Below are 26,481 nucleotides of genomic sequence, written 5' to 3' on the forward strand. Positions count from 1 at the left end.
AAACTCTTACCAACACACATAAGTGCATCACCCAAAACACCCCTATCTATCTGAATATTTGTTTCACTTGAAAAATGTCTGTCAAATCCCTCAGATCTAATTCCAGCACCCCCTTAATCATCCCCTGCTTCAAGAACTCAAGAACAGGAGGATCTAGCTTCCCTGTAGCAGCGCCCAGAATATGGAACTCATTACCCTCCTACATAAGCAATGAGCCCTCCCACACTCGGTTTAAGAAACTCCTAAAAACCTCGTTATTCAATACATTCTAACCTGCCTATCTCATAAGTCTCATCCGCAACTACTTGTATTGCTGATTAATGTAACTGTATACTGTTGTTTACCGATTTCTCTCTGTAAATATCATGCTCTTTTGTTATTACCCGACCTTTCTTTACCCTGTAACCAGAAAGCATTATTGCAATTACTGTAACCTACGCCGTGATGCCCCAGGGTTTGGGCGTACGATAAAATGTAATAAATAAACAAATTGTGATATGGCATTTTGTATTGGGCATCGTTGGTAAAGTAAGCATGATAAGTGTTATTATGAAGCAAGATTGTCACTTTTATGCACTTAGTTTACCCATTTCCTTTTGCAGTGTGACATTTGTAAAACATGCATAAATGTTATGATGTAGCTAGAGTAGCATTTCAATGCAGCCAGTTCAGTCATTTTGTATTGTGATATGGCATTGTGTATTGGGTATCTGTGATAAAGCAAGCATGATAAGTGTTATTATGTAGCTCGACTGGCATTTTAGTACAGCCAGTTTGGACATGTTTTCATACTGTGGCATGCATTTGTAATGGTAAAGCCAACTGGAGCATGTTCTTATGTAGGGATACTGCCATATATTGGCAGAACAAACATGGACATGATTTCCTATAGTATCATTACTAGCATTATGCACAAAGCAAACATGAGTATGTTCTTGTATGGGAATATAATAGGGTATAATGTTTCAGTCAGCATGGAAATATTTGGGCACAGCCAGTGTGAACATTTTTATAATGGCACATATTGTGCGAAAAGGCATCATGAAAATGTGTTGAAGAAATGCTCCTGTGCCCTGTTGTTGATTTGCATCTATTGTATTTAGTTCATGAGTTACCCTACAACCCCCAGTTGCAAACTGTTTAGCTTGTTAGCAATTCTTTTCTAAAAAAGTGTGCTCTAAAATGCACCATTATCATTGATTATTTAAAATAAAGTCTATGGGGGAGAATCCCCCCCCCGGACCTCACTTGAGTGGTGTGGGCTCCCTCGCTATGCTTGGTCGCTCAGCCATATCAGGGACAAATATTTATGCCCCTCCAGTTAAAGAATTCACCAGCCTCCACTGTTTACAAGTCTCTGGGATAAGCCCATAAGTAGGTAGAAGCACCTTTGGTACATGACTGTCTCCTGCCCAGTGACCTGTGCTAAGTTAGGGTGTCCAGGGAATTCTTGCTGTACTACCTCTGGTACTATAATCCATTAGTTTGGGGAGTTCCAAAGACCTTTGGTCAACACACTACAAGCACCCAAAATAAGGCAGCAGACTTCTTCACAGCTGTATAATATTTTTGCAAAATGTTCTTCACTTCTGTTTATGGGGTCAAAGTGAAATGTGAAATGTGCTTTTTTTAAATACAATCCTATGTATTTTCCTACTTAGATGAAATTCAACAACATATTTGGAACAATAATGGTGCATATATTGTATTTGGAAAAATTAATGCTGTTCTGTCAATGGGACTAAAAGTTATAAGTCTCCAAAATGTACCTTTCCGTATTGGAAACTTCACTCGAAGTCTGTCAGGTAATTCTGAAATGTTCATAGAATCTCAAATGTTGGGTCCAAAATCAGGGTTTCTTTTTTTAGAAATATGCTAAGTGTTTCCTACAAATGATTTTGCAGTGGAAGGTTTGCAAACTCGAGGCAGATGTGTGGACCCAAGATGGATTCAACCCTAACATATTATTCAGTATGACATCACATTCTTTTCGAACTGGGTGCAAGACTGATCTGCTGACCTGAAAGATAACTTTTTCCTATCATTGTTGAGTCCACATTTTTCTATTGTTTTTCTTTTAACAAAATTTCAGAATGGCTTTCATCAGAAGTTGACAATTTCTCCAATCCTGGTGTGAATAACCCCAGCACATTTTATGTAACATTGGGTAACAATTCACTGTGGGTATTTGAATGGGATTTGCAACTTCTGACATCTTTCCCATCATTTAACTGTGCCTTACCTCAATGGAACTTCAAGACATTTTAGAGGGAAAAAGAATGTGTGGTGTAATTTTTTTCAAGGTTTCTTGCAGATGTGTTGACTTTTATTAGAATCTCACTCAAGTGATCTTCCTGTGGGTATTCTACATAAACCATAAGTACAGTCGGGCCTATATCTTTTTGAAAGGTTTTATGCAGTTTTGTCAAATGGCACTAACGTTAGTAGCATGTAAAAGAATGTTCTTCCTGGTGGGATGTTTGCATGGGTCCAAGGTATTCCAAAGTACAGAGTCACAATCGTTGACCTCTTATAATTCGGGTAACCGGTTTTCTGATTTTATTTATTCTTACACATAAATACTGGTGGAAATTCCTCTGAATCCTTACAGTAGTTATTAAGCCGGATAATAATGTTGTGGTAGCAACACTATAGTTAAGGTTATTTGACTCTTTGCATAGGGAAAATAAGAAATTCCTATCTTCTGTAAAATGTCAGTGTCCAGCAAAGATCACTGGATTTATCAAACAACTTGTATGGCCTCAGGCAACAGTGATGCCAAGTTTGCTTAAGTTTCATAGACAATTCGATGTAGAAAACAATTGTTGGAAAATGGGTTTCTTGTTTAATAGGGATTTCAGTAGATTTAAGAAGGGACGCTACCAGGATGCATATGACACTTGGGGTTTTTGAAAACACCTACCCCAGTAATTGGTACACACAACAGAAATGTTAAGAATGTAATATGTCAAACCAGAAATGAGTCTGTTTATACAGGCACAGTTAAAGCATAGTATCAGTACGCTTGTTTTCAGATGACACGTGCACATACAATGTGTAAAGGATTGCCATCTGGCAAGGGTGTAGAAGCCCTGGCTTTTTGATATTCATTAAATATAAAATAATGCAGGTAATTTTCTCTCAGAGAGGCTGGTCTGCTAACCGGACCCCACTCTTGGCAATCTCCACGCCAAAAGCATAGAGTACATCTCTGACCTGCTGAATCAGTATCCTGATCTGCAGTGCTTGCTCCCCCGCGGCACAGAGCAGGTCTAGTGGGCAGAGGTGCTCTCTGACAGCTGCAACCTTTGCCAAGACATTTCAGTGTAGGGGCTGCAATTAAGATATGCACCCCTCTTCCCAGAACCACATAACTATGTGAGTTCCTCCCTCAGATTGTCTTCTCTTCGGGAATACATTTGATAAGGCTTTCTCAGAGGATACCTTCTTTTGAATATTCACTGTGGCATGGTCACAACTGCTTGTGTCAAGAATAGCACAATCTCAGGCTTCCAACATACAGAAGGCAGGGGGGTGGGATTTCTTGTAGAGGCATGTAGCTGCTCCTTTACACTTTGGAGAAGTGCTTCTTTGGAATCCAGATGTTCATCACTTCCTCTCAGGGTGCCAGCTGATTTGACATTTCATCCACACTCCAGGTCATGTAACGGCACTGCCCATTCAAATTACTATAGACCCATCATCCCACGTACGTCTTGTGATTCTTCGGATACAGGAACTTCTTTCCTTTGGGTTCTACAATGCTGACCTTTATGTTTTTTCTGACATCTTCATCAGTCCAAACCCTGATTCGACATCGATCATGATCTTCATTCCTACTGCTTTCTTTGCTGTTTTCTTACACTGAGAAAGTATTATCTTGAGCACACAGAATCCAAACATCACCATTATCAATGGTGCTCCAAGAAACTTGAAGATGATTGCCATCCACTGCGGAATACATGAGAATATGGAAGCAAACCAACTGTGATCTATAATGTCCTCTGTCTCCTCTTCCATCTGGTTATGCAGGTTTGTAAACAGTGTTTAATTAAGATATGCACCCCTCTTCCCAAAACCACGTAACTATGATAATTACTCAGCATCGAGCCCTTTGGGTAACGTGCATGCAATGGATGGGGTTGCAGATTAACTCTGACACCAAATAATCAAACCAACTCAGGAAGATAGCAAAGTTTTCTGATTTATTATAAATTGTTTAAAACAGGGAGTTACAACGGACATCAACGGACGGTCGTTCAAGCTCTCGGTTAATTTCACATAAAAACACATTTATATACTAAAGATTCATCATAGGCGACGTCATACTATGTGGCAAATAAGAAAAACCTTATGAAGTGTTGTGATAGACTCAAAGGGAACATCTAAGCATACTTTCTATAAGGGCTGGGATTGTGATTGGCTATCTACTGTCAGGTGGACAGCCTATGCCTACCTCTAAAACATGTCATCTTCAACACGATTACGTACACAGTATAACATTGGTTCTCTGCACTTGGTTGGCATGCATGTGCCATGTCTTGAACATTCAGTACACTTAGCAGCATCTAAGCTCACACCCAGATACACTAGTTATTGTACAGATTTGACATCTGCCTATCCTGGCCTCTTCCTTGTCCTATGTTGAAAGGGTTTAATTTACCTCTATCCCTCCCTCTTCCCTGGTATTTGGGTTTGGCCCAGTGGTCTGTATTCATCTGTGCAGTTTTGAGCTGCTTAATTTCCTCTGTGATATTGGGATGCAGCCCTATTACTATTGCAGATACCATGATTTGCTGCTGAATGCTTAATTAGGGATGCCCTAGCACTGATCAAAACACTGCCTACACATTTCCAGATAATCTGCCACATTCTCACCCTTATTCTGCTTGCATGCATTTATTTGTATCCAATCTGTCATTTTGGAGCAGATCTTAATAATGATGCTGAGTAATCTGTTAATAAACTGTTTAAGATTAGCTCTCATGGTTTCTGTAATAGCCAATCACTTCTCATGTATAATAAAGCAATTGCATCTGCTGGAATAGCGGCTCATAACAGCTTGCTAAGATCAGCAGAACTAGTCAAAGAAATATATGATGACTTGTAACTCTTCCTGAAATATAACAGGATACTCTCATATTTCAATAAATCTTTTCACAATAACAAACACATCAGTGGATCATACAGAGTCGTTATTGTATTACCTGTTCCGGGAACCTGTATTAATGGGTAGGTTCAAGCATCAGCTAGAAAAGGTGTTTAAGGAAATCTTTCAAAATCCAAAGATGTATTTGACATCGAGGAGGCAAGAAAAAGATTAGAAAATGTCTGTCTATCATGCACTGTATCATTAGGTGAAAGAGATTGTGAAGTAGAGCCTCCCAGTGATTTTATACAGACAGATCAAATATATATATATATATATATATATATATATATATATATATATATATATATATTGGTTTGGTAATATATATATGTATATATATATATATATATATATATATATATATAAATATATATATATATATATATGTATATATATATATATATATATATATATATATATATATATATATATATATATATATTGGTTTGGTAATATATATATGTATATATATATATTTATATATATAATGGGGGGCTGCGGGGGGTTTCCCCCCGCACATATGTAACAATTGACCTTCGCAATTCGGTCAATTGTGCAAAGGTCAATTGTAATTCGAACAATTGTAGTTCGAACAATTTGTATACATCCAAATTGAACCTGTTGACTTGTTGAGGATAGTGGAGCATATATAGCTGTTTGGGGTTGACCAGTTGTCTGATCATCTTTAGGCTACAATATAGTAGTATTAAAAGAATCAAGAATATCTTCTAGCCTTCTAGCTTTTTCTGTTCTAGGGACAGACACATTTGCTTGCTATACTTTCAGCTCCTTCAACTGCTCTTGGAGCTTCCCTTGGTCATCTTTCATAGCTCTGTTCATAGATTCTGAGTCATTTTTGGAAGCCAGTGCAAACCAGCCATAGGAATCCTTCCACTCTTTGAAGAACTTTTTATTCCAGGGTCTCTAGAGCTCACTTTAGATAAATGATCGTATCAAAATCAAATGTTCCTTCCTCTGGAAATTGCTGTGTGAGGTCATCTCATGAAAAAAGTGCCATTTATTTGGTAACTTGCAAGTCTTGGATGAACTTATTTGCATAAAATATTTGCTTAGATGGAAGTGGCACGTGCTTCAACTGGATTTTTTCTATTTTCACAAGGTTAAAATTACGTCAAGGATTGGTTGATGAGGCGGTCCATGTCACTATTTGCAATTCCCCATGCTGTTGCACTAAGACAGTGCTTGACCCGACAACAGCTCATGACTTCTGCCCATTTGCATGCCTGATGCTACAGTGAAGAGACACAATAGAACTAAAAAAAGGATGAGATAGGTTTCTCCTGTACAAAAGCCGCTGGAAATGGGGGTGACTAAAAATAAGAGTGTCCCTGTCACTCACGCTTTCACCAGGGTACACTGAACCTTGAGTGACTCTAGGAAAAGAAAGTCTTCATCAAAGACACATATGCTGAAGCACAAATTAATCAGATTTGGAATGGGTGGTTGGTCAGAAAGCAAACTCCTTCTCACAGTAATTTTTGGCAGCCTGGCAGCATTCTCTATCACTAGCCGTGTACAACAACATGTTCCCTGTTGAAAACGTCTGGTGGGACTTGCAGGGTTGGTAAGATGGTTTTCCAGTGCTTTTGACTTGAGCATGGATCAACTATATATATTTTTCACTTTAAACCAATAATAATTCACAGAGGAATAATTACTTGCTGCAGATACTACATAGCCCCTTCTAAAAGTAGGCAAGTACTTAATACGCCAACTTGCCAGGGGACCGTTGACAAAGTCAACGGTCCCCTGTTCAGATGTGGTTTTAAAGCACACTTCTTGACAGAGATAGAATAACACTGACATGCATAATTAACAGGAGGATGTGAGGATAGCTCAGGGATAACACGTGTATCTTGGAAGCAAGACAACACACAGCAACACTGGTTAAAATCCTGGGCCTTTGCCTAGCAACTTCTAAGGTATTAAGTGCATTATAAAAGAACAATTATATTTAGATTATAAATACAAACAATAATAATCTTCAATATTTACCAAACCCACCTCTGAATAAAACCGACGTTCTTCAATTGACCAAAGACTCCCCGACTCATGGAAATTGCCTTCAGTGAGATCCTTATAAGGCAAAATGCCTTACCTTCTTGGCTGGGCCCAGGGTATTGCTGAAGGGCTTACCTGTGACTACATTGTGGTGCTCTTTAGCCAATTACCAAAGGCATCAAAATTGTCAAAACAGATGCTGGCCTCAAATCGTGGGTGAGGATGGTTCCCAAAATCTTTAATCGCAGCACTGCAGGCTGAACACAGACAAAAAGGCAATTGCAATTCCCATGCAATCCAATGCTTTATTACCCAACCACTTTATTTACTGATCTATATACATTTTCAGTATCTTGACTTCAATATAATTTGTGAAATATTTCATGACCTTACTAGAAATTATTTCTGTCTTCCCCAATTCACACACTGGCTGGCTCTGTTGAACAAGGCAAACTCAAACAACGACTTTTATGCCTCTTACAAAATGTGTGTGAAGTTGCTTTGGCTATCTTGCTTTTGGCAGTGTAAGGATATTTCTAAATAATTTACTTAGCCAGCAGAATACAAACATGTTTGTAAATATGTTGCTAGTTTCCAGTGTTCTCTTCTTCTTTAGTATTAAAGGATAAATAATCAATATATATTTTTTAAATTATAGAAATAACATTTAGATTTGTTTAACGTTACATTTACTGTCTCACTAATAAGTAAAGTCTATAAACTTTCGAACTATCAACAAAAATGTGTAACATTTTAGCCAGAAAGGTAACAGACACAGTAAGCAAACCATAACATAAAAAGTACATTAACACCAACATCGTTGAAAGTATAACTCACTCTCAATAGTAACCACTAAAAAAATAAGATCTATATAACAGTGCATTTTATCATGTAAACCTCCATAGGGAATTTCTACTCTCACTTAGTTCAAAAACTGTATGGATTTACACAACAAATCTGTTTAACAGTTGTCATAAACAAGAGTATAAAACATTTTAAAAAATTAGTGATTGTTCTCATGCGTACCTATGTGAACCAGGAAAGAAGTCAAATGCTATTTGTTTGGGTAATTGAGAGAGAGCAGTTGTGATTGGCAAGAAATGAGCTGAACTTTTTTGAGTCAGCTGGCATCTTGGTGCAGGGACTTCATGTGGGGGCTGGTGTATTCTACTATGCCAACAATCGGAAAAGGATATGCAGCAGCTTTCATGGGCATGTGATTAGGTTAGGAGGCTCTTTAAAACAAGTGTTCAATTAATTTGAAGGTTTGTATTACATACATTAATGCATTCAGTATAACTGTACATACTAATGTGAACCCCATTGACTTTTTATGTGTGTGCGGTTGTGTGTGCATGTGTTCTTTAATACATTCTCAATTCAAGGTTTGGGTACATAGGAACATGATTGATGAGAACGAGTTTGTCATTGAATTATTATTGAGCCCAGATTTAATCCAAAGGCCATAATATAACTCAGCCTCTAAGGTTATAGATTCTGCCATATTTTGTAGCAGCAAATTCACATAAGCCACGCTAGGTTGGTCTGGGTCCATTTACTTAGATATAAACATTAAGATCAATGTCTAAGAAGGATGTATGTGATTTCGGCGAAAATATTTTACCTAATGGAGATTTCACCAAATCTATTTCACTGAAAAACGAAATTAACTTTTTTATTGTTCTACTTTCTTTTTAATAATGCAGGGGGAGACCCTGCAGCCCAGCCTCACTCCACCCCATCCTAACTTATATACTTATCCCACACGCCACCTATTATGCATTACACATATACCACTTCACCTACCATTTTCGGTGAAATAAATTTGGTGAAATCTCATTAAGTAAAATGGTATTCAGTGAAATCTACGGTAACGGTTAAGAACACCTGTTGACCCTCTGGTTCCAACTGTTATGACTCTTGCACCCTCGCTCATCTCTTTCTCTCCTTCACTCTGAATATTCTCCCCATTTATTGTACTGCACTCTGTTGTTTGCTAGCAAGACAGATGCTGAGTACAGCCAAACTTTCATACATATGCACGTACGTACGTACGTACGTACATACATACATACATACATACATACTTTTAACCACATCTCCTGAATTGATATGTAATTAAATCTCACCATTAAGAACACGAGGTCCTTATGTGCAAGCTTGCGGGTAACCACCCCCAATAATTACTCTCACTGCAAACTTTTTCTGTCTCGAGAGCCACTTAAGGCTTTTGGAAACAATGGATAATTCGACCCTGCAATGATATTCAATAGATGAACTTTGGAGCTTGAAAACTATTTTCTAGAGACTGCTGAACCATGGGGTAGGACCTGTGTTTTTATACACTTGTGTTAACATGACAAAGAAATCCTCTTTTGCTCTGCCTGTGGCCACGGCATCTCACTGTCCAGGCAATTCAGTTTTAAGTCATCCAGATTATTCATAACTAGTTCCTGAAAAATGGATGTAGAAAAGTCTGCCTTTATGCAATTGCTCTCAATACACAGGGTTTATTTATTTTTGACATAGCAACTGAGTCAATGGGCCTCATTACGAATGCGGCGGTAAGGCAACAACGGCACCGGAATTGCTACCAGTGCCATTATTACCATACCGCCACATTACGAGTTCTGCTTGCGGGTGCCACTCTGCATGCCTGGTCAGACCTGGCGTGCAGAGCAGTACCCGCCAGCAGAACTCAAGACTGCACCGGCTGCATTATAAACGGTGCTGGTTTAACCATGCTCCCACCCCCATTCTGCCCTATGGGGCAGAATGGGGATCGGAGCCCGGCCATACCGGCACCCGTGAATGGGCAATACCCGGCCCATTGAACTCATAATGGGCTGGTAATGGCCCATTCGCTGGTGCCGGTAGCGAGTTTGACGTTAGCCGTGCCCTTATTAAGGGAAAGGCTACCGCCAAACTCGTAATGAGGACCAATGACTTGTGCCGACAGAACTCTTAAGGGTAGAATTAAATGAAGAAAATCAGTATATTCCCTCTGTTTAACCAGGAATATTTAAATATTCTTGTAAACCTCAGGCATGTGGATTTACTAGATAGATCTCCTATAGATATAGTACTTGAATGCTTGCTAATGCAATTTACTGTTTATTTGGATATGCAAAGGCATAGTAGGAATCACACTGTCACCACAGGTAAATATGGTATGTGATCTTTCTGATTCCATTAAAGCCTGCTTCCTCACAGAGTTCCAGGATATACTTGGAGAGCACTTGTGCATAGTAAATGACTATCTGCTATGGCATGACTATTTTGCCTTGTTTATGGTACTCCAGATTGAAGTGTAACTATTCACAAGTTCAAATGGAAGTGCAGGTGGTTTCAAAGTATTGAAACTTAACCAACTGGTTCTGTAATACATATGTATTACAGGACTGTGACACTGGGGATGTTGAAAATTGACTTCTTATCTGCAGAAGTACAAGGATGAGGCTAAAACACCTACTCAGCATTCATACCTCTCAAACCAAGAGTGAACTCAATCATAAAGGAAAAACAGGCACAGTTAAGAGATATACCTCTCTAGGTAAGGAGACAAGAGGGAGATAAAGCAATACCAACCTCAATGTTCTAAAAGTATTTGTTTTTGAGTTGCAAAAAGGGATCAATGTAGCCTTGTCAGTTTTAAGGGCCCAAATTGGATCACAGGGCAGTTATCAGTCAATTATATCTTTTCAATATCTTGTAATTTCGACAATGGTGAACCACAATTTTTCACACTGTTCAGTAGTTCGAGTCAGTTCAAAATTCAGCAGTTCACGGAGTCTTCTTGAAGAAGGCTGTGTTTCAAAGCAGGTACAAGCAATGCAGATCGTGGATTTAACCATATTTGATTTGACAGTCGGGGCTCGACTGCAGACAGACTAGTGATGGGATGCACAGGCAAGCTGGTTCAATGCAGGGCTCAAAGGATGCACTACAGTGAGAATACCAGGGTTGGTTCATTCATCGTCTGGACTGGCGAGGAAGAGGCTGGTGGTTCGAAGGGCGTATCAAGTGATGCAGGTGCAGAAATGTTCCTCTGTTTGAGCAAAGCCAACAGTGTGCTTCAAGGGGCATAGTGTCACAGTGAACTGGTGTGAAAAGGGGGAACTATGGTTCAAAAGTCAGATAGTGCCAATGGCAGCTCCAGAGAGTCCTGTTGGTTTGAACTGAGTTGAACAAACTCGAATCACAGCTTGCAGCAGTTTATCGGCAAAATTTCAGGAATCCTGGTGGTCTTGTTTCTCAGGGACTGTGAGTCCCACTCCAGTGTTTTATGATCAAGATGAGTCCTTTTCTCAGGCTTCCAAACATGTGGGAGACTGGCACATACCTTCAGCGGTCCTTCAGCATGGTGAGATCTGGGCAGTAGTGTGGCTGCCAGAGATGCAGGTCTTGTTCCAGCAGCAATTTCACCCTCGATTGTTCCCTGGGGATGGTTAGGTTACAGAGCCTGCATTTACCCTGGAACACCTGCCTTCATTTCACAACTGGAGGACTTTGGAAACGACTGCTCTCCCAACAGGCTCCAATTAAATCTTCTATTTGGGACTATCTGACTCAACCATCTCAATGCTATTTCAACCCAGTGCAAAGCACCAAGATATTCAGGTTACCACTGCCAACCCACCCAAGAAGAAGATAACGGTATTTATATTATTTTATAAATATACCAGGACCTGGGGGAGAAGAGTTCAGACCTTTATATGCCTTTAAGGTGAAGTGGATCTCAGCAGCAACATTTAAATTGAATTCCACTAAAGTGAGTCTAAATCTCCCAGGCGAGGTTAGTAAAAATTACAAGATTGTATGTCATTTATAAGACAATATGGGATTAGAATTTATACCAATGTTTATAGGATTAGGGCCTCAAGTTTTGAGGGGAAATCTTACCTTTACAATCACTTCTCATTTTCTTCTCCAGAGGAAGATCCCACTTTCATTTAAAGGATTGGGCATGTGAGGCAAAGTCAACAATGTGCAAAGGAAATACATTAATGATCTTGTCCTTTTTTGATGTTCTCTTCTTTGTTTGTGTACATTGTTCTTTGTATTTTAAATTGGATGTTTCGATGGTGTTGTTTTTAAGTGTGTATACATACTTTTCTGAGAAGTTAAAATTGATTATTTTGTAATAATACAATGGCCTCATTACGAGGTTGCCGGTCCGGTAATAACAGTACCGTTAGGCTTGCCGGTACCATTGTTACTGGACTGGCCAACTCTGAGTTGTGCTTGCGGGTGCCTTTCATTCCGCCAGGTCTGGTGGAATGAAAGGCACCCTCGAGCACAGCAAGCCTGTAGCACCGGCACATTTATGAACAGAATACCCCAGTAATTGCACATTCACAGGTGCTGGATTTTCATGCCGGTATGGAGGTAGCCTTGCCGGTAAAACCGGTAAGGCTACCTCCAACCTCGTAATGAGGCCCAGTGTGTTTATTTCAAACATGGTTTAGTGTTCCACACGTGTTTTTTCCTTTCTTGAGTTTTCAATGAACAACAGGAGTTAGATAATTTGTTACCCTATTTTTATACGATTAAGAAACACTTCACTGACTTAGTTGTGTGAAGTTTTAAAATCTAGATTGTTAAACTTTGCTGAGTATAGTCTGTGCTTCTTCCACTTGGACTTCCTAACCCCTAATACCATGTCAGATTTCAGCCTTTCTCTGGCTTCGTCCACTACTCCAAATTCCTTGAGCACATAGTTTTTAACTGTATTACTTTATACTTGGAAATTAGCAGACTCAGAGACCCACTCTAATCTCGGTTATGCAGAAGGCACCCCACGGAAAGGCACTCACTCACATTCCCAAATTACTGACCTCCAAAATATCCTCTCTTCCAGGGTTGTACAACTCCAGGCCTCGAGGGCCGGAATCCTGTCAGGTTTTCAGGATATCCCTCATTAAAATACATGAGAAAATAAATTGCATACATTTAGAATCATGGTATGCAAAATGATCTCCGGAATATCAATGAGGAGTTTGCCAGAAGTCTGACATCTTTCTGGCCCTTGATGCAAGGAGTTGGACAACCCTGCTATATTTGCAATCTCCTGGATCTGTCTGCTCTTTTTGTAACTGTCAGTTCCAGATTTCATTAACTCCACATGCCATCCTGGAATCCCTGCTCCAACCACTCTCCCAGTGATGTGCATAAAGAGCTATTGTTCACCCACTCTTCTTCACGTTGTACACCTCGTCTTGTGGCAAACGAATCTCTTCCTTTGCCATTCTTAGCACCTATTTGCCTATGACACACACATCATTGCTTCCTTTACCATTGATCTGTCTTCTCATATGTCCAACTTTCTCACCACCTTCTTTGATTAGATAGCCATGAGATTAGTGTCTCATGGTCAACTCTTTAAAGGCAGACTCTACTTCCCAGATTACAAAGCCATGCCCATCCTCCCTTGTCTGCTTTTCTTGCTCCCTTTCTCATCACCACTGCTCACAATGTTTGCAACCTTGTGTTACCCTTCAACAGCAAACCAAAGCATCCATAATGTATTGGCTTCATTGCCTCAGTCGCCTGGTTAAACCTTCTAAATGATTGTCAGATTTGTCCTCACCTCATGTGCCACACTCCTAAATTCTTGATCTATAGTCTTCTCCTCTGCAACTTTGACAACCGATGGAAACTCATCCTGTCTGCCCATCAGAATCTCAAATTCACAACTCACACTGTCAATAGCCCGCACAACTTTCTTACAACTTTGCAATGACACCATGAGTGGCTCTCTATGTAACACTGGTGCCTTTTTCAATTGCTCCTCCTTGTATTTAAATATATCCACGTATATTCCAAATTCACCTGGAAAAATCTATCTCCTTTTATGCTACTCTTTGCACCGAACAATCTCAACCTCAGCTCAGTCTTACATTTCTCTATCCTCCCTGTGATGCCTTCCACATCTTCTTCTTCACCCTCTTTGCTAACCACAGTGCAAGTCAAATACAAAGCCTATGTGTCGGCCCCCAAAACTGCCAACAAAAGACCAGAAGACTGTTGAGTAGTAATTTCCCCCCACTACACCCACCTACCACCTGCATTGCACTTGTCTATTGTGCTCAATGAATCATACTTAATGCATATAATAACTGTAGATGTGCATACCCTTATGTGTTAGCTTGATGTGTCCTTATCTTCCCACATGTATTTCCCCATCCACCACGGGATGAACTTTGACTTTACCCTCTGTGATTGCCATATTGTAGAGTGCTCCTGGACAAAACCCTCCCTCTCTTGTAAGAATATATGCCACTAATATAAATACCCCATGGTGAATCCCTCTGTGAAGGGCAGACTCCTCTGGGACAAAACCATTTGGCTAGCTCCATGTCACAGTGATACTAACACTTGATATCAAGATGCTCTCATTGTCATGACCGCTGCCTCCAAAGAGTCAGACCCAGCCCAACATCCTTGGAAGCAGGGTCACAACTTCCATTCCAGGCACCAGTCGGTCCCCACAGGGGCCTTTTGGACCTCGTCCTGGCGCCAGTGGTGCCAGGCTCATAAGGGAACCCAATCCCGGCACAGGAAGCGCCGGGCTCATATTGAGAGGAATGGTGCTTGGGTGGACTTACCTGCTGCAGACCATGCTGCTCACTTACCTGTAGGATGATATCCTCATCCATTCCTGGCTGGAACTACTTTACCTTCTGGGTGTGGCCAGCACCACTCCCTGGGACTGGATACTGGAACTGTTCTGGAAGCTGGAACTTCTTTCTTGCCTGGGCGAGGCTGTGGAAGGAGACACCTAAGCACTCCAGTGGCCTATTTAAACCACACCCGATCAGTGCAACGTGCTTCGCGTTATTCTGCACTAGCAGCAGGACGCTCACCGTGTCAGCTCCAGAGAATCTTCAGCTTCTGCATCTGTGAACAAGAAATCTTCAGTCTTACCTCCCGGAAAACCAGTCTTCAGTCTTCAGCAGCGTCTGAAAGAGAACAAGGACACCAGGTTAGGACAAGGCAAAACCAGCGCTGCACTTGCCTCGTCCATCGGTGCATTCCGAGGCCGCGTACCGCTCTCTTCATACTCCGGCAATCCTGCGGAAACTAAGAACAGTGGTTAGTGAACCTCCGTGATAATTTTGCTTACCTGTGCCACGCACGCCTCGATCTCCGCCAAGCGCTGTTTAACCGCACCTGCAAAAACAAGAAGGACATCATTAAGGGCACTGTACACCTTCACTACTCACGTGCCTTCTAGCTGTAATCTGCTTGCCCCTACTCCGGCACGTAATCTCCAACGCCGGCTGCTACGGCTACCTGAAAAAGGGAGAAGAGACATTAAGAAGTGCATTTAACTTCGAATAACATTCTTTTGCTTACGTGCCTTCACGAGCTCCGGCATTCTTCTCGCTTACCTTATCGGCATACCGGACCTGCAAAGGCAAGAGACATTTAAGGGGACATATAAATAAAACTCCATATTCAAGCAATTACCGTTCGTGCGGCTAACGACGGTCTTGCTCCCCGACTTCATCCTCTGCAATCAAGAGGCTGGGCTATTAACCAGTGAAGCAACTGGCATTAGCGCCCCTGCACAGACGCAGGATGGAGAGCTCTGCTTTCACCTATCTAAGGTGAGCACATTCAGTCTACGAGTAACGTGGGGAGTCCAGAAAGGGGAAAATCAGATTGGCCAACTAGACATACATTAACCATTTGTTCTCCTACTTGCGGACACCTCACCCTCCAGGTCAAAATTACGGTGAGGAGAGGGCCCATCCAGGGTGTTACCAGAGGCCTGCGCGTGACCCTAGAAGACACTGAAATCTCCCAGCCCGGACCTGCGCCTCCGAGGGATTCAGGTGAGCGTTACAGAACGCGAAGACTACCGCAAATTTCCCACCCAGGCGCAATGGAAACCTCGGACACAGATCAATTGGCCCAATTGCTTGGGGCACTGAGAGCTGAAGTACAGGCATCCCGTCAAGAGACAAATGCTTTACGAAGGGAGTTGATCGTTTCCAATGAGCGAACGGATGATCTGGCCAGACAGTTGTTACAAACACAAGCGGGACAGACGCCTATGCCTGCCTCGGGAGGGAACTACACTCCTACAACCTCAAATAATCCGGTGCAAATTAATCTGCCAGGGAATGTGCCTTTGGCCCCGCCCGAACGTTTTTCAGGTGATCCAAAACGGTTTGCAGTATTCATCAAACAATGCCGCTTGCACTTTTTATGTAGACCCGCCGCATTCCCAACTGACCAAACCAAAGTAGCGTTCGTACTTTCCTATCTTAGCGGTAGTGCGGCAGATTGGTCCATTCCTCTTGTGACACAGGATGATCCGATCCTCCATAACTTTCAAGATTTCCAGACCAGTATGGAAAAGTTGTTCGCAAGACACTCACAGGGGCAGGCCTTGGACAATGAACTCCTATCACTAAGACAAGGGAATCAGGATCTCCTGGCATACATAGCATCTTTTAACAGACTGTTGGTTGAGACTAGCTGGCCTGAGGATAAGAGAATCACGCTTTTCTACAGAGGGCTGCGTGGAGAACTTAAAGATGTCTTAGCACAGGTGGTGAATCCTCCGCAAGATTGTTCCGATTATATCGACCTAGTATCGTCCAATTAGATCACCGGCTACAGAACAGAAAGACCGATCGTTCCAGATTTGAAACCCAAATATTTTCAAGACCTCAGAGCTCCGCTAAAGGAAAAGATTCCGTGGAGCCCATGCAGATAGGGGTTGTTAAAGGACCATTAACCCAAAAGGAACGGGAAAGGAGAAGACAATTACAGCTGTGCCTCTACTGTGGGAATTCCGGACATTTCCTTCGTGATTGTTCAGTGAAACCGGTCAAGAAGGCTGTAGGAGCTTCCGATAAGAATGCTGAAAAACTAGAATTGGGAAACGACTTCGCCCGACAAGTGTAGAGGTCCGCTTGCCGAGCGTTAAAACCAGTTCCTTGACCTCTCATTTGGTAATGCCTATGGTCCTCATAAGTCCAGATCGACCAGATCGCATGCATGCTATTAAAGCATACATTGATAGCGGAGCGATCGGTAACTATGTAGATCAAGATATGGCAACCAGGATGAATCTTCCTCTATGTTCTAAGATGGTTAAGGACGTAATCACTACAGTGGATGGTACAGAAATAGCTTCCGGACCGGTTTCTCACACCACCATGGAAATGACGTTGCTATGCCAAGATGGACATCGGGAGAAGATCGTGTTTGATGTAATCAAGGCCCCGCAGTTTCAAGTAATCCTGGGAATTCCTTGGTTGGAAAAGCACAATCCTCAGATAGACTGGCGAGCCAAGGTAATCCAGTTTCCAGAATGCGCCCCAACTTGCTATCCTCGAACCGATAACAGGTTAGCAGCCATCGCTTCCGAGAGCCCCCAATTGCCTCCAGAATACCAAGAGTTCCGCGACGTCTTCCAGAAAGATCAGGCCAACACTCTGCCCCCGCATCGGTCATACGACTGCCAGATAGACCTAGTACCTGGATCTACTCCTCTGTGCAGTAGAATATATGCTCTCACTGAGCCAGAAAATCTCCATCTCAGGCAATACCTGGACCAGTATTTGGCTAACGGATTCATTCGTCCCTCGAAATCTCCAGTTTCTTCAGCTTTGTTCTTCGTTCCGAAAAAAGAAGGTGACCTGAGAACATGTATTGACTATCGCGCCCTGAACCAGATTACAGTCAAAAACAGATATCCTTTGCCTCTGATTCCTGAATTATTGGACCAAGTTAAAGGAGCCTGCATATACACAAAGCTAGATCTTAGAGGAGCTTACCACTTGGTACGCATTAAGGAGGGTGACGAATGGAAGACAGCCTTTCGCACTAAATACGGATTGTTTGAGTATCAAGTAATGCCCTTTGGACTATGTAACACTCCGGCCGCCTTCCAGTTCTTTATGAATGACGTTTTCCGAGAACTTATTGATGTATGCGTAATTGTTTATATCGATGACATCCTGTTATACTCATCCTCAGAAGCTGATCACCGAAGACATGTCACAGCGGTTCTACAGAGACTTCGCCAACACCGTTTGTTTGCTAAATTGGAAAAGTGTACTTTTCATGTAAAGGAAGTCGAATTCTTGGGGTTCATCTTGTCACCCAATGGAGTTCACATGGACTCAAGAAAGGTGGACGCTATCACCAAATGGCCGTCCCCAACTTCCGTGAAAGGAGTACAGAGCATGTTGGGCTTCGCTAATTTTTACCGGAGATTCATTCCAGAATTCCTCGAGTAGTGCAACCCATCACGGCCCTTCTGAAAAAGAATAAAAAATTCGAGTGGACTCCAGAGGCCGAACAAGCCTTCCAAGAATTGATAGCCAAATTTATCTCCGCTCCAGTCTTAAAGCATCCTCGTCCAGAACTTCCTTATATCGTCGAGACAGACGCATCCAGCCTCGCAATGGGGGCTGTGCTATCACAAAGAAATCCCGAAACACACCAATTACACCCTGTGGCATTTTGGTCCCGCAAATTTTCGGCCCCTGAAATCAACTACACAATTACGGACAAAGAACTTCTGGCAATTAAGTCCGCCTTTAAGGCCTGGCGGCATTACCTCCTGGGAGCTCGGAACACTGTTACTGTAATCACTGATCATCGTAACCTCCAGTATCTGAAGTCAGCCAAGGCCCAATCTTCGAGACAACTCCGCTGGGCATTATTCTTCGCGGAATTTGATTTTGTGATCACGTATCGGCCAGGCAATAAGAACGGAAAAGCAGATGCCCTTTCCCGAATAGGGATAGACGAACACACAGCTAATCCAGAACCGGTACCAATAATCCCCGAACAAAAGATACTGGGAGTAATCAACCCGCTATCCCTTGAAGATATCGAAGCGAAAGTCAGTCAATTAATAACTCCCGAAGAGTCATTGAATTGGCAACTGAAAGGAAAAGATTTTACGATAGATCAGAATCTATTGTATTTCCAAGGAAGACTATATTTGCCATGTGTTGACTTACAGAAGCAGGTCATCACCTGCTACCATGATTCTCTAATAGAAGGACATCCGGGAGTTGCTGTAACGCTCACCTGATTCCCGTAGAGGCGCCGGTCTTGACTGGGCGTATACCGTATCTTCAAAGGTGATGTGTAACACACGGCTGGCTCTTTGGGCTGGACCTCTGTGCACTGTATGTCTGACTCGAAGGGTAAGATGTCTGCAGATAGAAAATATGGGATTAATGAGCTGGGTTATTGAATGTCTTCCCTTTCTCTTCTCCTGTAGAACCCCAAAGGTTAACGCTCTCACCTTAGGTAAGTGAACGCCGTGCTCTCCATCTGCCTCGGGGCAGGGTGCTGTAACCAGTTTCTTCACTGGATAAGGGGAGCAGGCCTCTTGACTTCAGAGGACTGCTGTCCGTCGTTTACTGCACGAACGGTAAGTTTCGAGTAATTCTAATGTCTTTAAAAGTCTTTAGTAATGATGTCTCTTGTTTTGCAGGGTTCCGGCGATGGCGGATGACGGGCTGAAGTGAGTTGAAGATGGAGCCCGTGTGATGAATAGAAGCGCCTGGAAGCACGTAAGTAAGCGCTTGTTGCATGCTTCACGATGCGCTCTAACTGTCTTTTTATTTTGCAGGTACAAGTTCGGAGCGGCTGCAGGGTGCCGGAATACCCACTGGGTTAGATGTGGAAAGGAGTTATGGCACGTGAGTATTAAAGTTCCCCAATGTCTTTAAACGCACCTTGTTTTGTCTTTCAGATGCGGGATGCAGCGCCGAAGGCCTCCGGAGCGTGCGAAGAGTTGGTAAGCTTTTGTCTTTCAGATGCCGGAATGCAGTGCGAAGACCTCCAGAGCGCACGAAGAGTAGGTAAGCCTTTGTCTTTCAGATGCCGGAATGCAGCGCGAGGCGTTGGTGACAGCCGATGGACCAGGTAAGTGAAGCGCTGTCACTGAAGACCGTAATGCTAACCTGTTCTTTCTTGTCTTTATAGGTGTTGCTGAAGACTGGATTCAGGATGGTAAGCCTTTTTCCTTAGGCCCAGGATCAGATGCAGAAGACACGATGAGCGTTCTGCTGCAGAGGATGCAGAATAACGCAAAGCAAGATTCATCCATCGGGTGTGGTTTAAATTGCCTCCTGTAGTGCTTAGGTGTCTCCTTCCACAGCCACGCCTAGGTAAGAAAAGAGTTCCTGCTTTCCAGAAGAGTTCCAGTGTTCTGAACCCAGGGAGTGGCTCCTGCCCCACCCAACAGGAAAAGTAGTTCCAAACAGAAGAGGATCAGAGGCTCAACTGGCAGGCAAGTAAGCAGCATGGTCTGCTGCAGGTAAGTCCACCCAAGCATTATGAGCCCGGCGCTTCTAGCGCTGGGACTGGGCATATTTATGAGCCTGGTGCCGCTGGCGCCAGGACTGGGTCCAAAAGGTCCCAATTGGGACTGGTTGGCACTCGGAACCTGGGTTATGGATCTGCTTCCAAGGGAGTTGGGAAAACCCTGACCTTTTGGAAGCAGAGATCATGACAGTACCCCCCCTCAAGGCCCCTCCCAAACCGGGCTTCTCCGGGGGTTTTGGCTTGTCAGGAAATGTTCGGTGAAATCTTTTGATTAGGCGAGGAGCGTGGACATATTCAGCAGGTTCCCAGGATCTCTCTTGGGGGCCGTAGCCTTTCCAGTCAATTAGGTAAAATAGTTTAGATTTGGAGATCTTGGAGTCCAGAATGCTTTTGACTTCAAACTCGAGTTCTCCATCAACTAGGATGGGTTTTGGAGATTTAGTTAGTCGGGTTTGAGGTTGCACAGGTTTTAATAGAGAGACGTGGAAGACCGGATGTATCTTCATGTGCGGGGGCAAGTCCAACTTGACCGCTACTGGGTTTACTATGGTAGTGATGGAATAGGGACCAAGGTATCTTGGGTTGAATGTGCGTGGCCCTTTTAGAGGTAGATATTTGGTGGATAACCAGACTTGATCCCCTACTTGATATTGAGGGGCTTCCTTCCGATGTTGATCTGCTCCTTTCTTGTATTGTTCTTTAGCCCTTTGAAGGTGAGAAACAGCTTCCTTAAAGGCTTGGGTGATTGTAGAATGCAGGTAGTCTACTGCTGGTGTTTCAAGATCTTGAAGGGGATCCAACTCCGAGGTTCGAGGGTGACTGCCGTACAAAAGAAAAAACGGGGTTTTCCCAGTTCCCGAATGGACAGAGTTATTGTAGGCATATTCGGCTATTTAAAGGATGTCTTTCCAAGTTTTTTCAGTTTGTTGCAGCATGCAGCGTAAATACTGTTCCAGAGTTTGATTGGTCCTCTCGGTTTGTCCGTCGGTCTGAGGGTGGTGACTGGTCGATAGTCTCACATCAATTTGAGCCGACCGACAGCAACTTCGCCAAAAATGAGAAATAAATTGACTACCTCGATCCGAAATTAGAACCGAAGGAAAACCGTGCAGTCGGACGATGTTCTCGAGAAATTCTCGGGCCAGAGTTGCTGCTGTTGGCAAGCCTTTGAGCAGAATGAAATGCGCCATCTTGGAGAATAAGTCCACGATTACTAGAATCGTATTGTATCCGGAGCATGGAGGTAGATCGGTGATGAAGTCCATAGAAAGAGTATGCCAAGGGCGAGGTGGGATGTCAATAGGGCGTAAGAGGCCTGCTGGTCTTTCCTTTTGACTCTTGTTTTGGGCGCATACTCCACAGGACATTATAAAGTCTCTGATATCTTTTTTCCAAGACGGCCACCAGAAGTAGCGCTTGATCTTTTCTGAGGTCTTGGCCATACCGGGATGTCCTTCCATTAAAGAATCGTGATAACAAGAGATTACTTTTTTCTGTAAATCTGTGCTGGGCAGGTATAATCGTTCTTGGAAATACAATAAGTTGTCCTTTACTGCAAAGTCCTTTCCCTGCAGATGCCAATTCTGTATGTCTGCTGGAGTTACAAGTTGCCTGGCTTTATCCTTAACTTCCTCTATGGATTGTGTGGCGATTACACCCAGAATTCTTTGTTCGGGAATGATTGGTACAGGTTTAGGGTTGATCAAGTGTTCTTCCACTCCCATCCGAGAAAGGGCATCAGCTTTACCGTTTTTTGTACCAGGTCGATAGGTAATTATGAAGTCAAACTCGGCAAAGAATAATGCCCAACGGAGTTGTCTAGAGGATTGGGCTTTTGCGGTTTTCAAATATTGCAGGTTTCGGTGATCCGTAATCACAGTAACGGTGTGTCGGGCCCCCAGCAGATAATGCCGCCAAGCCTTAAAGGCAGACTTGATAGCCAGAAGTTCCTTGTCAGTAATCGTGTAATTGATTTCAGGAGGCGAGAATTTGCGGGACCAAAATGCCACGGGATGCAACTGATTGGTTACCGGGTCCTTTTGTGATAGAACTGCCCCCATGGCAAGGCTTGAAGCATCAGTTTCCACGATGTAGGGGAGTTCGGGGCAAGGGTATTTTAAGATTGGTGCAGAGATGAATTTAGTCTTCAAATCCTGGAAAGCTTGTTCCGCCTCGGTAGACCATTCAAAACGTTTGTTTTTCTTTAACAAGGCAGTGATGGGCTGGACTATTCGAGAAAATTCGGGGATAAACCTGCGGTAAAAGTTAGCGAAGCCTAACATGCTTTGCACACCTTTTACGGAGGATGGTGATGGCCATTTGAGAACTGCATCGACCTTCTTTGAATCCATACGCACTCCGCTAGGTGATAATATGAATCCCAGGAATTCAACTTCAGTCACGTTGAAAACACATTTTTCCAACTTAGCGAAAAGTTTGTGTTGACGCAATCTTTCGAGGACCATTTTCACGTGTTTCCGATGTTCAGATTCCGATGAAGAATAAACAAGGATGTCGTCAATGTAAACAACAACACACACATCTATGAGCTCTCTGAGGACATCGTTCATAAAATATTGAAAGGCGGCCGGGGCATTGCAAAGTCCGAAGGGCATGACCTGATATTCAAATAGCCCATATTTGGTGCGGAAGGCCGTCTTCTATTCATCGCCCTCTTTTACTCGTACCAAGTGGTAGGCTCCCCTAAGATCCAGCTTTGTATATATGCATGCTTTTCTGACTTGGTCCAGGAGTTCAGGGATCAAAGGTAACGGATATCTATTCTTGACGGTGATCTGGTTCAGGGAGCGATAATCTATACAAGTTCTAAGGTCTCCTTCCTTTTTTGGAACGAAGAACAAAGCTGAAGAAGCAGGGGACTTGGAAGGACGAATAAACCCATTTGCCAGGTATTGATCCAGGTATTGTCGAAGGTGAAGGTTCTCAGGCTCGGTGAGGGCATAAATTCTACTACAAGGAGGAGTAGATCCAGGTATCAGGTCTATCTGGCAGTCATAAGACCTATGAGGAGGTAGAGAGTTAGCCTGATCCTTCCGGAAAACATCTTGGTATTCTAGGTATTCGGGAGGTAACTGGGGAGTCTCTGAAGAAATTGCTGCCAGTGCAACACCAGGTGGAGGGTGACAAGTAGAGACACATTCTGGAAACTGGACCGTTCTTGCTCGCCAATCGATCAGAGGATTGTGTTTCTCTAACCAAGGTATTCCTAGAATAATCTGAAACTGAGGAGCCTTGATCACATCGAACACAATCTTCTCATGGTGTCCATCTTGACTTACTAGCGTCACTTCTTGAGTGGTATGCGTTACTGGTCCGGAGGCTATCTCCGTTCCATCCACCGTAGTAATGACGTCCTTTACAGCCTTGGGACAAAGAGTTAGATTCATCCTCAAAACCATTTCATGATCCACATAATTGCCGATGGCACCGCTGTCGACGTAAGCTTCAATTGCCTGTAATCGATCCGGATTATCAGGGCTAATGAGGACCATAGGTATCACGAAATGCGAGGTCACGGAACTGGTTTTCACGCTCGGCAAGAGGACCTCTATTCTTGTCGGGCGAGGTTGTTTCCCTGCTCAGAGTTTGTAACTTTGGTAACTGCAGCTCCTACTGCCTTCTTGGCAGGTTTCACCGGACAGTCTCGAAGAAAGTGCCCTGAGTTTCCGCAATAGAGGCATAATTGCAACTGTTTTCTCCTTTCCCGCTCCTTTTGTGTTAGAGGACCTTTCAGGCCCCCTATTTGCATGGGTTCCCCGGAGTCTACTCCTTTGGAAGGAGTCGGCGGTTTGGAAAATACTCGAGCATCAAACTTGGAACGATCGGCCTTCCTGTTCTGCAGTCTGTGATCTATTTGAACGACTAAGTCTATATAGTCCGAACAATCTTGTGGGGGATTCACTACTTGTGCTAACACATCTTTGAGCTCTCCACGTAGACCTCTATAAAACAGCGTAATCCTTTTGTCCTCAGGCCATTGAGTTTCCACTATCAGTCTGTTGAAAGACGCAATATAAGCCAAAAGGTCTTGATTACCTTGTCGCAACGAAAGAAGCTCATTGTCCAAGGCCTGCCCCTGTGAATGTCTTGCGAACAGTTTTTCCATACTGAGCTGAAAAGCTTGAAAATCATGGAGGACCTGATCATCTTGATTTACTAGAGGGATTGACCAGTCTGCCGCATTGCCACTAAGGTACGAAAGCACGAAAGCTACTTTAGCTTGATCAGTTGGAAAGGCTGCTGGCCGGCATAAGAAATGCAACTGGCACTGATTGATAAATACTGCAAACCTCTTTGGGTCACCAGAAAATCGTTCGGGCGGAGCCAGAGGTACATTCCCAGGTAGGTTGATCTGCACTGGATTCATAGAGGATGTAGAAGGAAGATTTCCCCCAGATGCGGGTAACGGGGTCTGTCCGGCTTGTGACTGTAGCAATTGTCTAGCGAGATCATCTGTTCGCTCCTTGGAAATAATCAGTTCCCTTCTTAGAGCGTTCCTTTCCTGACGGGCTGCATGCACTTCTGCCCTTAGTTCCCCAAGTAACTGGGCTAGCTGGTCGGTATCCGAGGTTTCCATAGCGCCTGGACGGGAGTTTTGCGGTAGGCTTTGCGTTCTGTAACGCTCACCTGATTCCCGTAGAGGCGCCGGTCTTGACTGGGCGTATACCGTATCTTCAAAGGTGATGTGTAACACATGGCTGGCTCTTTGGGCTGGACCTCTGTGCACTGTATGTCTGACTCGAAGGGTAAGATGTCTGCAGATAGAAAATATGGGATTAATGAACTGGGTTATTGAATGTCTCTCTCTTCTTCCCTTTCTCTTCTCCTGTAGAACCCCAAAGGTTAACGCTCTCACCTTAGGTAAGTGAACGCCGTGCTCTCCATCTGCCTCGGGGCAGGGTGCTGTAACCAGTTTCTTCACTGGATAAGGGGAGCAGGCCTCTTGACTTCAGAGGACTGCTGTCCGTCGTTTACTGCACGAACGGTAAGTTTCGAGTAATTCTAATGTCTTTAAAAGTCTTTAGTAATGATGTCTCTTGTTTTGCAGGGTTCCGGCGATGGCGGATGACGGGCTGAAGTGAGTTGAAGATGGAGCCCGTGTGATGAATAGAAGCGCCTGGAAGCACGTAAGTAAGCGCTTGTTGCCTGCTTCACGATGCGCTCTAACTGTCTTTTTATTTTGCAGGTACAAGTTCGGAGCGGCTGCAGGGTGCCGGAATACCCACTGGGTTAGATGTGGAAAGGAGTTATGGCACGTGAGTATTAAAGTTCCCCAATGTCTTTAAACGCACCTTGTTTTGTCTTTCAGATGCGGGATGCAGCGCCGAAGGCCTCCGGAGCGTGCGAAGAGTTGGTAAGCTTTTGTCTTTCAGATGCCGGAATGCAGTGCGAAGACCTCCGGAGCGCACGAAGAGTCGGTAAGCCTTTGTCTTTCAGATGCCGGAATGCAGCGCGAGGCGTTGGTGACAGCCGATGGACCAGGTAAGTGAAGCGCTGTCACTGAAGACCGTAATGCTAACCTGTTCTTTCTTGTCTTTATAGGTGTTGCTGAAGACTGGATTCAGGATGGTAAGCCTTTTTCCTTAGGCCCAGGATCAGATGCAGAAGACACGATGAGCGTTCTGCTGCAGAGGATGCAGAATAACGCAAAGCAAGATTCATCCATCGGGTGTGGTTTAAATAGCCTCCTGTAGTGCTTAGGTGTCTCCTTCCACAGCCACGCCTAGGTAAGAAAAGAGTTCCTGCTTTCCAGAAGAGTTCCAGTGTTCTGAACCTAGGGAGTGGCTCCTGCCCCACCCAACAGGAAAAGTAGTTCCAAACAGAAGAGGATCAGAGGCTCAACTGGCAGGCAAGTAAGCAGCATGGTCTGCTGCAGGTAAGTCCACCCAAGCATTATGAGCCCGGCGCTTCCAGCGCTGGGACTGGGCATATTTATGAGCCTGGTGCCACTGGCGCCAGGACTGGGTCCAAAAGGT

Source organism: Ambystoma mexicanum, chromosome 4q, assembly GCF_040938575.1.
Source record: "Ambystoma mexicanum isolate Mex_15411 chromosome 4q, UKY_AmexF1_1, whole genome shotgun sequence".
Taxonomy (NCBI): Eukaryota; Metazoa; Chordata; class Amphibia; order Caudata; family Ambystomatidae; genus Ambystoma; species Ambystoma mexicanum.